General features: G+C 53.2%; 1 protein-coding gene across 4 annotated transcripts in view; it reads right to left on the bottom strand.

Annotated features, from left to right (window-relative positions):
• The window catches only part of AGPAT4 (1-acylglycerol-3-phosphate O-acyltransferase 4), a 98445-nt gene extending 88765 nt beyond the window's left edge, over positions 1-9680 (bottom strand). For 2 of the 4 annotated variants that reach the window (XR_016233573.1, XM_051855176.3), the window contains exon 1: positions 9506-9680. The gene's annotated coding sequence lies outside the window, so the exon portion shown is untranslated. The remainder of the gene's footprint in view (positions 1-9505) is intronic. The other 2 variants (XM_089332498.1, XM_070074596.2) reach the window with 1 other exon arrangement.
• Between the last annotated feature and the right edge of the window lie 2738 nt (positions 9681-12418).

The raw sequence follows: 12418 nt of genomic DNA, 5'->3' as shown, positions 1-12418 counted from the left end.
AGTTAAAAAACAGAGCTCAAATTTTACGTTGCATTTTTCAGATTACGGAAGTATGTTCATAAGTAACGCCTGATGTTGAAAAAAAGTTATAGGATTTATTAGTGTACCCATTTTACAGGTAGGAGAGAGAGGCTCAGGAAAGTATTAGAACTTGATTTGTTTGCCACAAACCCATTCAGTCTGCCTCCTCTGAGTCTGTTTTGTCTTGTGTCATTTCCATCCTGCCTTACAAAACTAGTTAGGGCATGAGATAGGCTGATCAGACACACCGAGAAAGATGAGAGTGAGTTACACACACACACACACACACTCACTCCCTCACTCACTCTGTTTAGGGAGCATCTACTGCACGCCATTAGCATCTTGCTTCATGGTCATGTTTGTCACACCTGTCACTTCTGTTCACAGTAACCCATAACCAAGACTTGGGAAATGAAGGAGAAAATGTACGCCTACAAAACCTCGAGGTACCACTTCATTTGGTCCCTCCCACGGGAAGGGGTGTGGTCTCCAAATCCTGGGCTTTCCAAAGTGACTTACAACTTCCTCCTTTCAGGCTTGGGCTTAGCTTTCCCAGTAATCTAATTCTCAAACATCAGTGCATGGTGACTCAAAGGAGAGGGAAATGGACTCACTCCTGGAAGTGTGTTTGGTTTCACAGGACTTCCTGCTTTCGAAGAAAGCAAATCCCAGCAGAGCGGAGAGTACAGGGAACACAGCCCTGGGCTCAGGAACCCTCACGCCCTAATGCCTCGAGAAAAAGTCTCTGCTCTGCCTGGGCGGAGGGTGGAGCCACGCCAGCCAGCTGCCGCTGCCTCCCAGTCCCTCTCCTCCGGGGACGCCCCAGGGCCAGGCAGTGACAAGCCCCTTGCAGTCTCCCTCTGGGACTGCAGGAACACAGCCAGCCTGCTGAGTGTGGCTCTGTCCTGTGCCACCTGCTCCTGCTCCCTAAGTCCCAGTCCTCTGCGTCTCCTTAGCCTCAGAGAAGGTCTTGGGAGAGAATGCGAACCCTGTGTGCTCACTGCTCAGCTGGGAGAGTCACCACAGGACCAGGCACTCACTCACACAGTCCTCCTGAGGGAAACACACCCCTCACACACCCACGATCATGGCAGCACTGCTCCTGACAGGGGGACACAGCCCTACCTAACATGCACCGGCTGACGCACGGACAGACACAGTGCGGTGCATCCGGACAGTGGAATATTACTCGGCCTCAACAAAGGACAGACCGACCTGTGCTACAACTTGGATGAACCTCAAAGTCACATGCAGCGAAAGCCATCGGTCACAAACGATCACACAGCGTGCGACTGTGTTCATGTGATGTGTTCAGACACAAAGCTGCGGAGACAGGCAACGTACGAGCAGCCCAGGACTGCAGCGGTGGGGTGTGGTGCACACGGGGTCTGTTTGCAAGGTGACAAAAACCCGTACATGCAGTGGTACTGGCAGTCCCCTAGGAGGATATATTAAAAGCTGTGGAGTTGTAGACTCTGAATAGGTGAATTTTAGGGTACGTAAATTATGCCTCAATAAAGCTACTTGAAAGAAAAAAATATCATTGGCCCCAGAGGAATCAATACAAGCAGAGTAAGGTGACCACACACGTCCTGGTATGCCATCTCAGGGAAGGACAGGACACCCTGCACGGGGCAAGCTGTCCACAGCTGGGGGGGTGGGGTGGGTAGCATGTCCACCAAAGCACCTGCAAGAAGCAAAATGGACCGTCCTAAATGGATACAGCGTCTGAGAGACGAGGGCACAGGGCCAAGTAGGGCTGGCCCTCACCCGCGATCCTGATTACAGCCAATGGCAAAGTCTGCAGGGAGGAGAGCTGGCCAACACCAAGTTTCCCAGGTCATCTCAAAGAGCCCAGGGAATCAACCCACAGCTCTTGCCCCCAACAGGAAGAATCGCTAAGATCCAAGAACATCTTGAGTGGACCAAAGATGTTTCCCCCCTTCATGCAAGGCTGAGACCCAAGACCCTGTCAATGCTTCTTATGACGGCACACTAACGTAACAGATGGACACGTGGGTGTTGGCTGCAGCAGACTCCCCATGATCAGTTTCCTAGGAAATTCAGGGCTCCAGTACCAGAGAAATGACACTCAAGCTACGAAATTAGCTGAGTGGTAGCCAATGGGAGCAGAGCTGACCCATGTGTCCTGGAGCAAGACCCGTGGGACAGCCGTGTCCAGTGGCTCCCCAGTCCCCAGCAGCCAGCACGGGCCCAGCACACAGGAGACCCGGATGAAGCGAGTTCATGAATGATATTTGGCAAATGGCCGAATGCTTGGTTTCTTTAATGCAATCAGTGGGAGATGAACAACGGAGAGACCAGAAAGTGTTGGGTAGGTTGGCGACACTGAAGTGTCCCATATTCTGTCCCCACTGGGAGACAAATGAGCTCACAGGACAGAAGCCGAGAACTAACAGGGCAGGAACTGATGGCAAGGAGCAGAAGCTGCAGGTCCAAGACTTGCAATCCTCAGATGGGCTCCTCTACCCCACCGGGGAGCCTGGGAGCACTGGAGGGGGTGGGAGAGGGTGGATCAAACCAGCCCTGGGTGGTGGGCCGAGCCCTTAGGCACCACCCAGCTGCACCTGTCCAGCCCACCAGGCCTCCCAGGGCAGGTCTGCCAAGACTCAACGTTGGAGTCCTTTCTGGTCCCATGTCTGCTTGTAACTTTGCCTATGAGTATTCTTCAATTCCTAATTAAACTACCTACCAACTTAACTATATGAAACGCCACTTTGGTCGGGACCCCGCTGTTTGGAGGTTTGGCTCTGCAAGTTGGGAAAATGGGTTTTCTTGGGATCAGGAGCAGAAACAACCAGATTTCCAAGCGCCAGAGGGGATGTGGGACGTTCCTAAAGCCATGGCTGTCACCCGTGAGTGGTTCTGCCCGCCCAGAGACCAGGGGCAGAGGGGCTGGTACCTATAGGGTGCAGGCCAGGGATGTGGCCAAGCCTCCACACAGCAGGGCAGGGGGCAGCCCCCACAGCACATCCATGGCCACAAGGTTGAGAAGCTCCGCCCCCCAAAGAACGTAAGCCTGGGATGACCTGGCTGGGAGGCGCAGCATTGTCAAGGCCACCACCTGCTTGAGTTCATCTTTGCTCTGGGCTGGGACACCTGTTCTCTAGCTGCTCACCTCTGGGCTAGAAATGGTGCAGTCCCAACCCCGTGCCATCAACAAGCACCCAGTACTGAAACTGACACCAAACCGTAAAGAACAACTGTCACCGAGTGGAACCACGCAGCCAGAGAGAGCAAATGCCCTGTGAAGAATGGGGTGGAGGGCAAGGGTAAGGAAAACAGGCGGCAGGGCAGGGAAGTGGCAGCCGCGGGATCTCCTCTCAGCACAGCAGGAAAAGATGGACAGGGCAGGAAGGAGCCAGGTGGATCTCACACTGGGATCCAGGACCAAGCCCCGGAAGACGGCACGGATTCGACGTCGTGGCCCCGGCAACCCAGGAAGTTAACGTGCCTGGTGCGGACAGACACTTTAAAAATTTCATCAGCCTCGGTTAACCTCTGCCCACAGAGGACCCGCAGTCCCCGAGGAGCTCACGGAGCTGGGAATCCGACCAAGCCTGAGTCCTGGATCAATTCCTTCCTCCAGTCTCATCTCAGGGTCTGCCCAAGATGAGCATGGCAGTCGCTCCAGATAACGATCGGCCTTTCAACGTGGTGACGGGCGTGCTGAAAGTCACCGCGGCGACAGGAAGCTCGGCCTCCGTCCACCCACCCTCAACCTTGGGCACTGCCAGCAGCGGCCTCGCCCACTGCCCCAGAGCGGCTGCTCCGTGGGGCTGGGTCTTTAGGTCCGTGTGGGCTTGGAGAGCCGTTCACAGCTAATTCAACGGCAGGACTACAGTGTCTCCCAGATACTTTGTTCCCAGGGAGCCTTCCCTCCCCACCATGCTGAACCACAGTGGGGAACAAGGCACACTCCCTGAGAACTCCAGTAGCCTTAGAAACACAGCCTCCAGTTGTTTTCCAAGTTCTAAAAGCCCGTTCTCTCCCACAGCGCTTCTGCAGGGGTTCAGTGTTGTGGTGCAGCGGGTGAAGGCTGCGTCAAACAGCAGCCCTGGCTCAAGCCTCGGCTGCCCCACTTCTGTTCCAGCTCCCTGCTGATGGCCTGGAAAAGCAGAAGATGGCCCAGGTGCTTGGGCCCCTGCACCCATGTGAGAGAACCGATTGAGGTTTCAGGCTCCTGGTTTTAGCCTGGTGCCCAGCCATAGCAGCTGTGGCCATTTGGGGACTGAACCAGTGGACTGACGCTCACTCGCTTTCTCTTGCTAACTTTACATTTCAAACAAATAAAATAAGTCTTAAAAACAAAAACAAAAAGGCAGCAATGGAAGACACATAAGGGGCAGGTCTACACGGTAGAAATCCGTTCAGTCTTCAGAATCAGTCAATACACTTGTGCTGAGCAATGGGCTCTGTGCTAGGCGCTGGGGGCAGACTGAGGACACGGCAGGGTGACACATGAGGGCACAGGGCGGCAGAGCCAGGGCTCTGGGAAGCAACAGTCCGGGTTCAGATCTCAGCCCTACAATTTCACATCTCTCAGTCTTGGCAATTTTTATCTGAAGAATGGGACACGATCATACACACATCCATCTGCCAATTCATTCACTCAACAAATCCAGCCGAGTATCCTATCTCAGGCACTGTCTACTGTAGATGCAGCAATAGACAGGAAATGAGTTCTTTCCCAAAGAAGCCCAGGAAGTGGCAGGGAGACACCATGTGGAAACAGCCCCTTAAACCAGTTGGGTTTGTTGTGAGGATAAAATGACTCCCTGAATGTGAAGTCTGTAATACGACAGGCTGGCTCCAGTGCCGCAGACGCCTCTGCAGGTCACCTGTCACCCCTACAACCTCCTGCAAGAGGTTTAAGTTCCAGCTTCAAACTCCCATGAGATCCACAATGCATCTCTAGGCTAGTAGGCGCTTACACAGGAAGAGCCATGAAAAAGCTTCCATGTCGAGCCCAAGCAGAAGCGAGACGCTGATCTCAATGAAGATTAAAAGGACAAAGACAACAGAGAACTTGCTAGAAGTTTTCTCCCATGGTCAGCCAAGCAGAGGCCCATGGTTCTCCCTGTGAACTCTGTCACGCTGCCCACGTAACCTCCAGGATGAAGGCAGAAACCCAGGGGGACGAAGCAATCCCAGGGGGGAGGGGGGGCGCTATGTACATCAGGCAGCAGGCAGCATGGGGCTCTGCCGTCTTCTCTGTGGGTATCCAGGCTCCGCTGGCCTCGGGTAAATGGCTATATCCATGGCACATGGCTAGAAGCAGGCACTGAAATTCACTCATTTTGTGGGAACAACACATGGACTTGCAATGCATTCTGGAAAATAAGCTCCAAACAACATGAAGACACCCTGCAAACCAAAGGGCACATAATTTTGATGCAAGTAGGAATTTTCTCTATAAAAACACTCCATCTGGGGGGGAGCTGCAGACCCTGGGTGCCTACAAATCGCTTACTGTAAGTGGGAACCTCGAGAGGTTATCACATGCTGCCTGCTCTTCCAGAAAGAGAACACACGTCTAGTCCTCCACTCCAGGGTGAGAGTCCCACTTCTCCCCATTTTGTTCATTTCGAAATGCTTGCCACCTTTATGTTCAACCAATGTAGAAGACACACATAAATCATGGACAACAGCCAGCGGCTACTCACTTGGGCCCTCTGGCCAGCATGTTCTGCACATAAAATCATTTGCTGAAAGAAGTATCAGCTGTCATTAGCCAGCAAATGCAATACCCTCTGGTTTAAGGGCTGCTTTGGGAAAGAACGTGTTTCCTATTACTGTATCTAGAATATTTAGTGCCTGAGACATGATACCTGACACTGTTGAATCAAAGACTGCCAGTGGGAGGGAAGGAAGGTAGGCAGTGGGTGTGAGGAAGGGAGGGAGGCACGGAGGGAGGGGAGGTGATAGGAAGCCGCTACACAAACCAGATAGTAGCAAAGTGAAGACAAAAACCAGCTAGGTAGAAAATCTAGATACATTCTGGAAATCAGTGTTCCCTAACAATGTTCCAAAAAACTGCTCTTGCTTTTAGATGCTTTCTCTTATTGCATCATTAGCAGAAAATGGAAATCACCCAGGCCCAGAATTTCCCTTCAAAGCTCTTCATGGGCTTGGAAACAGTAACTAAACTGTATCTCGTTTTGCTCACCATGGAGTCCGTAACAGATACATAAGTATTTGTTCAAAGAGCAAGTGCAAACTCGAAGCTTCCCCTTTCCCACGACCTTGACAGAGTTGGCGGATCCCCCTAATCTACACGAAAGCCCACCGTCAGAACTCCACCTGCTTCCCCAGCTGAGTCCTGTCTTAGACCAAGCCTGCCCAGTCAGAGCCGTCCAGGCTATGGGTAACATTAGGTGATTACTAAGCCAGACTCGGTCGTAAGATTCTCCAAACATTTAGGTATCAAAACCACTCAGAAACGTGCAGGCTGCTGCTGTTCAGGCCCACCAGGCCTCCATTCAGAATACAACAGATTGTGGGGCCAGCGCTGCAGCGCCGTGGGTTAAGCCTTGGTCTGCAGCACCAGCATCCCATATGGGTGCAGGTTTAGACCCTGGCTGCTCCACTTCTGATCCAGCTCTCTGCTACGGCCTGGGAAAGCAGTGGAAGATGGCCCAAGTCCCTGGGCCCCTGCACCCTCATAGGAGACCCAGAGGAAGCTTCTGGCTTCTGCCTGGCAGAGCCCCAGTCATTTCGGGAGTGAATAAGTAGATGGAATATCTCTCTTTCCTCTCTGTGTGTGAGTCTATCAAATAACTAAATAAATCCTTTAAAAAAAAAAACCAGATTGCATGAAATGCTTCATGTTCACCAAATGCTCATCTAAGCACCCCACAATGTAAAACAACAGCAACGAAGAAATTATTAGGATGACGTCGGGGGCAAGTTGTGGTTTCCTCTCCCCACATTTCTTGATTAAAGTCTGGTTTGAGGCTGACCTCTAGTTTATGAGTTTCAGCTAAACCAAAGTATCAGGTTAGGAAGGGACCTGCCTTCTTTGCAGTTTCCCTTCTTTCTCCTCCTGAGCTTCTCTCTACTTATTTTCAGCCATCATAAAGTGCCTGCTCTGCTTCCACACAGGAGACCGCCCTCCCCGTGTGGGGCAAGAACCCGACTCAGCAGCCTTTTCTTATCACTCATCTCCTATCTGACACTCCCCAGCCCTCTCTGCTTGAAGCCCTGGCTTCTCCCCTTCACAACTCCTGCATCCTCAGGCTCCCTCCTGGTCTTCTTCCAGCCACACCTGCCCACTCATCTTCGCCGGCCCCGGCCACCTTCCCTCCAGCCGAGAGCTCCTCCACACTCTGCCACCTTGTCTGGAGGGTTTCTAAACTTGACACCACAAACCAAACCTTCCACTTTCTTTGCCAGCCTCCTAGCAGCTGGGTCACAGCCCCTCGCAGACAGCCAAGCCCCTCTAAGTCATTCCCACGGTGTCACCTCCAGCGCCCCCGCAGCTCCAGTGATCGTCCCCAGGGTAAGGTGGATTAGTTCAATCTCTACTCAAGATCTAAACACCAGAAAACGGCTTTTCAGTTTGCTTGTTTTTCTCTCCTGGACTGTGCTTCCAAAGGATTCTGGCTACTTTTCCTTTGAATTCCATCCCAGTAGGTCTTCTGTCGTCCAGCAACTCGCGAGTGCTCCAATCACAGGCTCTGACTTGTACCAGAACTAATTGCAAATGTAGCGCTTACAACCCAACCACCTCTAAGAATCTTCTCTCATTTTCAAAATGAGAGCTGCATTGTTTTAATTAATTCTTCCCATGCTTTATGCCTCTAAAGTAAGTCTCCAACTCCATTCAGCTGTGGCTAGTTTCGTGCTGCACTACCAGTGTTGCAAATGAAATGCCTCAGACCTTCCGCACAGGGCTGGGTTTTATAGGACATAGCAAACAGCAGCTTAGGACAAGGATCTCAGCAAACAGAACCTCCCAAGTGCACCGTGCCTTCCTACTTACCCATGTCTGGTCTACTGAGGTATCTCAGCACATTTTTGGCTTTATTAGGTAAGGGCTAAGCGACCTTCACAAATCTTTATCCAAAATCACAGATAACTTTAAGAACCAAGGATGAGTTACTGATCTATCGGACAAAGGCTAATTCTGGCAATCTGAGATGCCAGTCTAGAGAATGGTACCCAAGATCAAAGACCTCCTCAGACGCACTAAATAAAAACAACTTAATCGGCACCTGTGAAACAACTCATTTGGTTGGCATTTTTCTAGGTGATGTTTATTTGATTCCAATTACCTTTACTTTTCCTTATTACTAAGTAGGTAATGATTTTCTCTTATTTCATGTATTTTTTTCTGATCAATTTTTTTCCCTCTAGAGAAAGAACTTCAAGAGGCTCTAGGAGTTTTAAATTAGGATTTCTGATCGACTCCTGTTCTGAGTACCTCCCCACTTCCTCACACACACTTGCAAACATATACACACCACACATGCATGCACATATATGCTTGCAAACATACACACATGCAGGCACACACATGCTTGCAAACATACACACAACATACATGCATGCACACACACAAAACACATGCTTGCCAACACACACACACACACACACACACACACACTTCCTCCCCCGTCTCAAGACACTTTTTCCGTCTGAGGTTGGCTGACTAATCCTCACAGCTGGGTGAAGTCCCTGCCTGTGCTGGGAGAAAGCGGCCAGGGTGGGCAACCCCTGGGGCAATTCCATTTGCTCCTGTAAGTCGGCAGCCGAGCGGGGACTCTGCACAGCGGGGCTGCACACACAGCCGGGGCCCCGCCTGTCGGGGTGCGCTCTCCCCCAGGTCCGCGCCTTCACTGCCAGGGCCTCCTATGGAGAACCCAGCGCCCTTCCCCACCCTGGCAGCATCCTCATCCCCCTCGCCTCTAGAAACGGGTGTGTTTGTCTGGAAAACGCACAGCGGCCACTCACACCCCCCCCGACGCCCAGACCCCAGACGTCCACAGCCAAGCAGCCCGGTCAGACTTCCTAGACGTGAGCACCGATTCCGGGGGGGCAACAGTCAGTCAATCAGGAGGGAATCACAAACACACGTTTCCCTGGCAACTCCCCTCCCCCCGCCCGTACGCCCGCGATAGGGAAAAACCAACAGGACGGTGAGGAGGGGGTGGCCGCCGGGCCACGCGGGGCTCCAGGCAGGGTGGAGGGGCCGGGGCCGCGCGAGCCCACCCGCGCCCGCACAGCTGCGGTTGCCCCGGGAACGCCGGAGCGCGGGGAACGCTTTGCAGGACACCAAAGGGAGCGGCGAGCCGCCTCCGAGACGCGCAGGGTCTCCGCAGCCCCGGCCCCCGCGCACACGGCGCTCCGAGCCCGGGAAGGACCGCGCGGGGGCTGCGGCGCGGCGCAGCCCGAAGCCCCCCGCGCCCGCCAGCCCGCGCCCGCCCAGCGGCCCCGCAGCCGCTCCCAGAGCCGCACCTACCTCCCTGCGGGCAGCCGGGCGCACGGACAGGCGAGCGAGCGCTGCGGGCAGCCGGCTCGCGCGGAAGCCGCCCCTCGTTTATAGCGGCGCGAAGTCCGCCGGCGCCGGCGAGCGGAGGCCAGACTCCACCCAAGGGGTGGGCCCTTCGGGGAGGAGAAGGGAAAAAAAAAAAAAAAAAAAGTGGTCCTCAGCTGACGTCTCTCCCCACCCATGTCACTTCCTTTTAAAGCTGCGACGGAGCCGCTCGGGGCTGGCAGGCCGCCGCGGTCGGAGGCGCTCCTGCTTCGCGCCCGGGGAGCGGAACCGGCGGCCGGGGCGCGGCGCCCTGGACCCCGTCCCCGGCGGGCGGGCTGCGATGGGGATCCCGCCGGGGGACGACCCAGCCCCGCCGCGGGGGAGGCTGCGTTTCTTCCCCGCCTGGCTGCGCGCTCCCGGGCTCCCGGGCGGTGCCGCCAGCCCCGCAGCACGTGCGCGCGGTCAGGTGTCGGACCCAGCAGAATAGTCGCCGCTTTGGGAGCCAGCGTTGTTCCTAGAAAACACGTGTTTCCTCCCCAGGTCGGTGCAGGGCGCGCGCCGCTCCCGCGCTGAGCGCCTCGGCCGCGGGGCCCACGCCGTCGCCGCCCTGCGGGCTCGGGGTCTGCGCCCCGCCTTGGGGCAAGGAGCCGCCGAGACCCGCGCCGTGCGCGCTGCGGGCGTGCAGGGGCGCGCGGGGCCCCGGGCGGCCGAGAGAGAGGGGAGACCCGCGGGTCCGGGGCGTCCGAGGCCGACCAAGGGACGGGCGCAGAAAATCCCCGGGGGCATCCCTGTGCCCCGGTGTCCCCCGGTGTCCGCGTGAGCGATCCGCGCGCCTGTGGGAGGCGTTTCCCACCGCCGCGGCCATTTCCCATCGTCCTCTCTGAAGTGTCCCCGTGGCCTGTTGCACCCACGTTGTTCCCTGGTTTGGTGGAGCCTGGGCAGGGGTTTGCCAACAGAGTAGGGCGTTTTTTCTTAGCTGGATTTTTGAAGGGGAATTTATTCAAAGCTTAACACGTTTTATAGATTCATGCCCCGTGTGCTGTCAGTACAGTCCATGGTTTCAAGGGAGTAATAGGAAATCTAAAATTTTCACGATTCCAACTCCGATCATATCTTAGTACCTTAATATGCAGTTATTATGGTTATGATTTTTATCATGCTTATTTCTGCTGACACTTTGCCCACCTAGAAAATGTCTCCATTATCTCAGACACTTAGTTGAGAAGTGTGGAAGAAAAAAATCGGTTGTAAAATTTGAAGTGGAAACAAGACACTCCTGGGTTAAAATCCTTTGCGCGTCTTTCATAGTCCCGTTAAGAGTCCACCCTTAGTATAGATGCTGGGTTCTGTCTAAACGAGGACTGGGCCATAATCCAACAGTTCAGATCCACAAGTGTTTGTGGAGTGTGTGTGCTGGTTGCTAGGTACACAAAAACGTGGATGAGGTCTCGCATTGCCCAACAGTTGCCCAGAGTGCCCAACGACTTACATGGGAAAGAGACAGATGAGAAGCCAGTGCCTCAAGAGTTAACAGGGTTCACAGAGCAGAAGAGGGGTTATAGTAGGGTTGCTTAGCTCACAGCAAGCTCTAAAAGGAGACAGATATTGTCAGAAAGCAAATATGGGTTGAGCATCCCTCATCAAACACTGGAAATCTGAAAGGATCCAAAGTTGAATCGTTTTGGCCTCCAACCTGATGCCACCAGTCGAAAAGTCCACATCTGACCTCACGACAACTCACAGACAAGAGGCAGGCGCACGGGAAATAGTGTATAAATTCATCTTCAGGCTGTGTGCATGAGGCATGTGTGAAACATCAATGAGTTCTGTATTTAGACTTGAGTCTTTCGTCCATGATACCTCCTTATGCACTGGTTTATGCAAATATTCCAAATTCTGAGAAATCGAAAACCCTCCTGGTGCCAAGAATTTCAGGTCATACTAAACCTGTAAGTAAAGAGAGAGGAAACGAATTTAGATGGAGACACAGGCATGAACTGGCCACTCAGCAAAGGAGGCATAGGGAGAAAAATAAACAAAAAGAGATGCAATGACATAAAAACCCAGAGGTCAGGGCACCAATGGCCTGCCCGCTTGTCAAATGTTCAAAAAACCGCAGTGTGCAAGGTCAGGAGAATGGCAGCAGTGGCTTCCTCTTCTCTTGTTAGCGATGGCAAATTGACACAATCTCTGAAATTCAACGTAACAAGATTTCTCCAGACCCTTTAAAAGGCTCATGCTCCTTAATGCAATAACTCAGCTCATTAGAATCTATACCAAGGAAATCAGCAGAGACAAATTCCAAGACGCAGGGACTGTGTGTTCATCTGAGCCATCTATGAACAGTAAGGCTGGAAACCATCTCAATGTGTGTGAAGTGGCCGGTGTGCTGTGTACACGGTGGGGTGCTCGTACAATGGGCCCCTCTACAACAACTTTTCTTGCTTTTGAAAGACAAGGGCACTTTCATGATGTAGTGAGTGGAGAGGGAATTACTGGAGTATTTGTATATTTCAATCAACTCTGGTTGACTTTTAAAGCTATGTCATATATAAAGATACACCAGAAGTTTCATGGAAAATCAAATTAAAAGACAAGTTTACTTTGGTGTATAACAATTTTGAAATCCATGAGTATGAGAGGTCTTTAAAAAGTTTCATGAGAGGCTGGCGCGCTGGCTCAATGGGTTAACACCCTGGCCTGAAGTGCCGGCATCCCATATGGGCACTGATTCAAGTCCTGGCTGCTCCTCTTCCGATCCAGCTCTCTGTTGTGGCCTGGGAAGGCAGAAGATGGCCCAAGCCCTTGGGCCCCTGCATCCGTGTGGGAGACCCGGGAGAAGCTCCTGGCTCCTGGCTTTGGATCAGTGCAGCTCCAGTTGTTGCGGCCAATTGGGGA

Source organism: Oryctolagus cuniculus, chromosome 5 (genome assembly GCF_051225735.1).
Source record: "Oryctolagus cuniculus isolate XC-2025 breed Fujian yellow rabbit chromosome 5, ASM5122573v1, whole genome shotgun sequence".
In the NCBI taxonomy this organism is placed as follows: domain Eukaryota; kingdom Metazoa; phylum Chordata; class Mammalia; order Lagomorpha; family Leporidae; genus Oryctolagus; species Oryctolagus cuniculus.
Note: the sequence above shows the minus strand (reverse complement) of the source record. Positions and strands in the feature narration are given on the sequence as shown.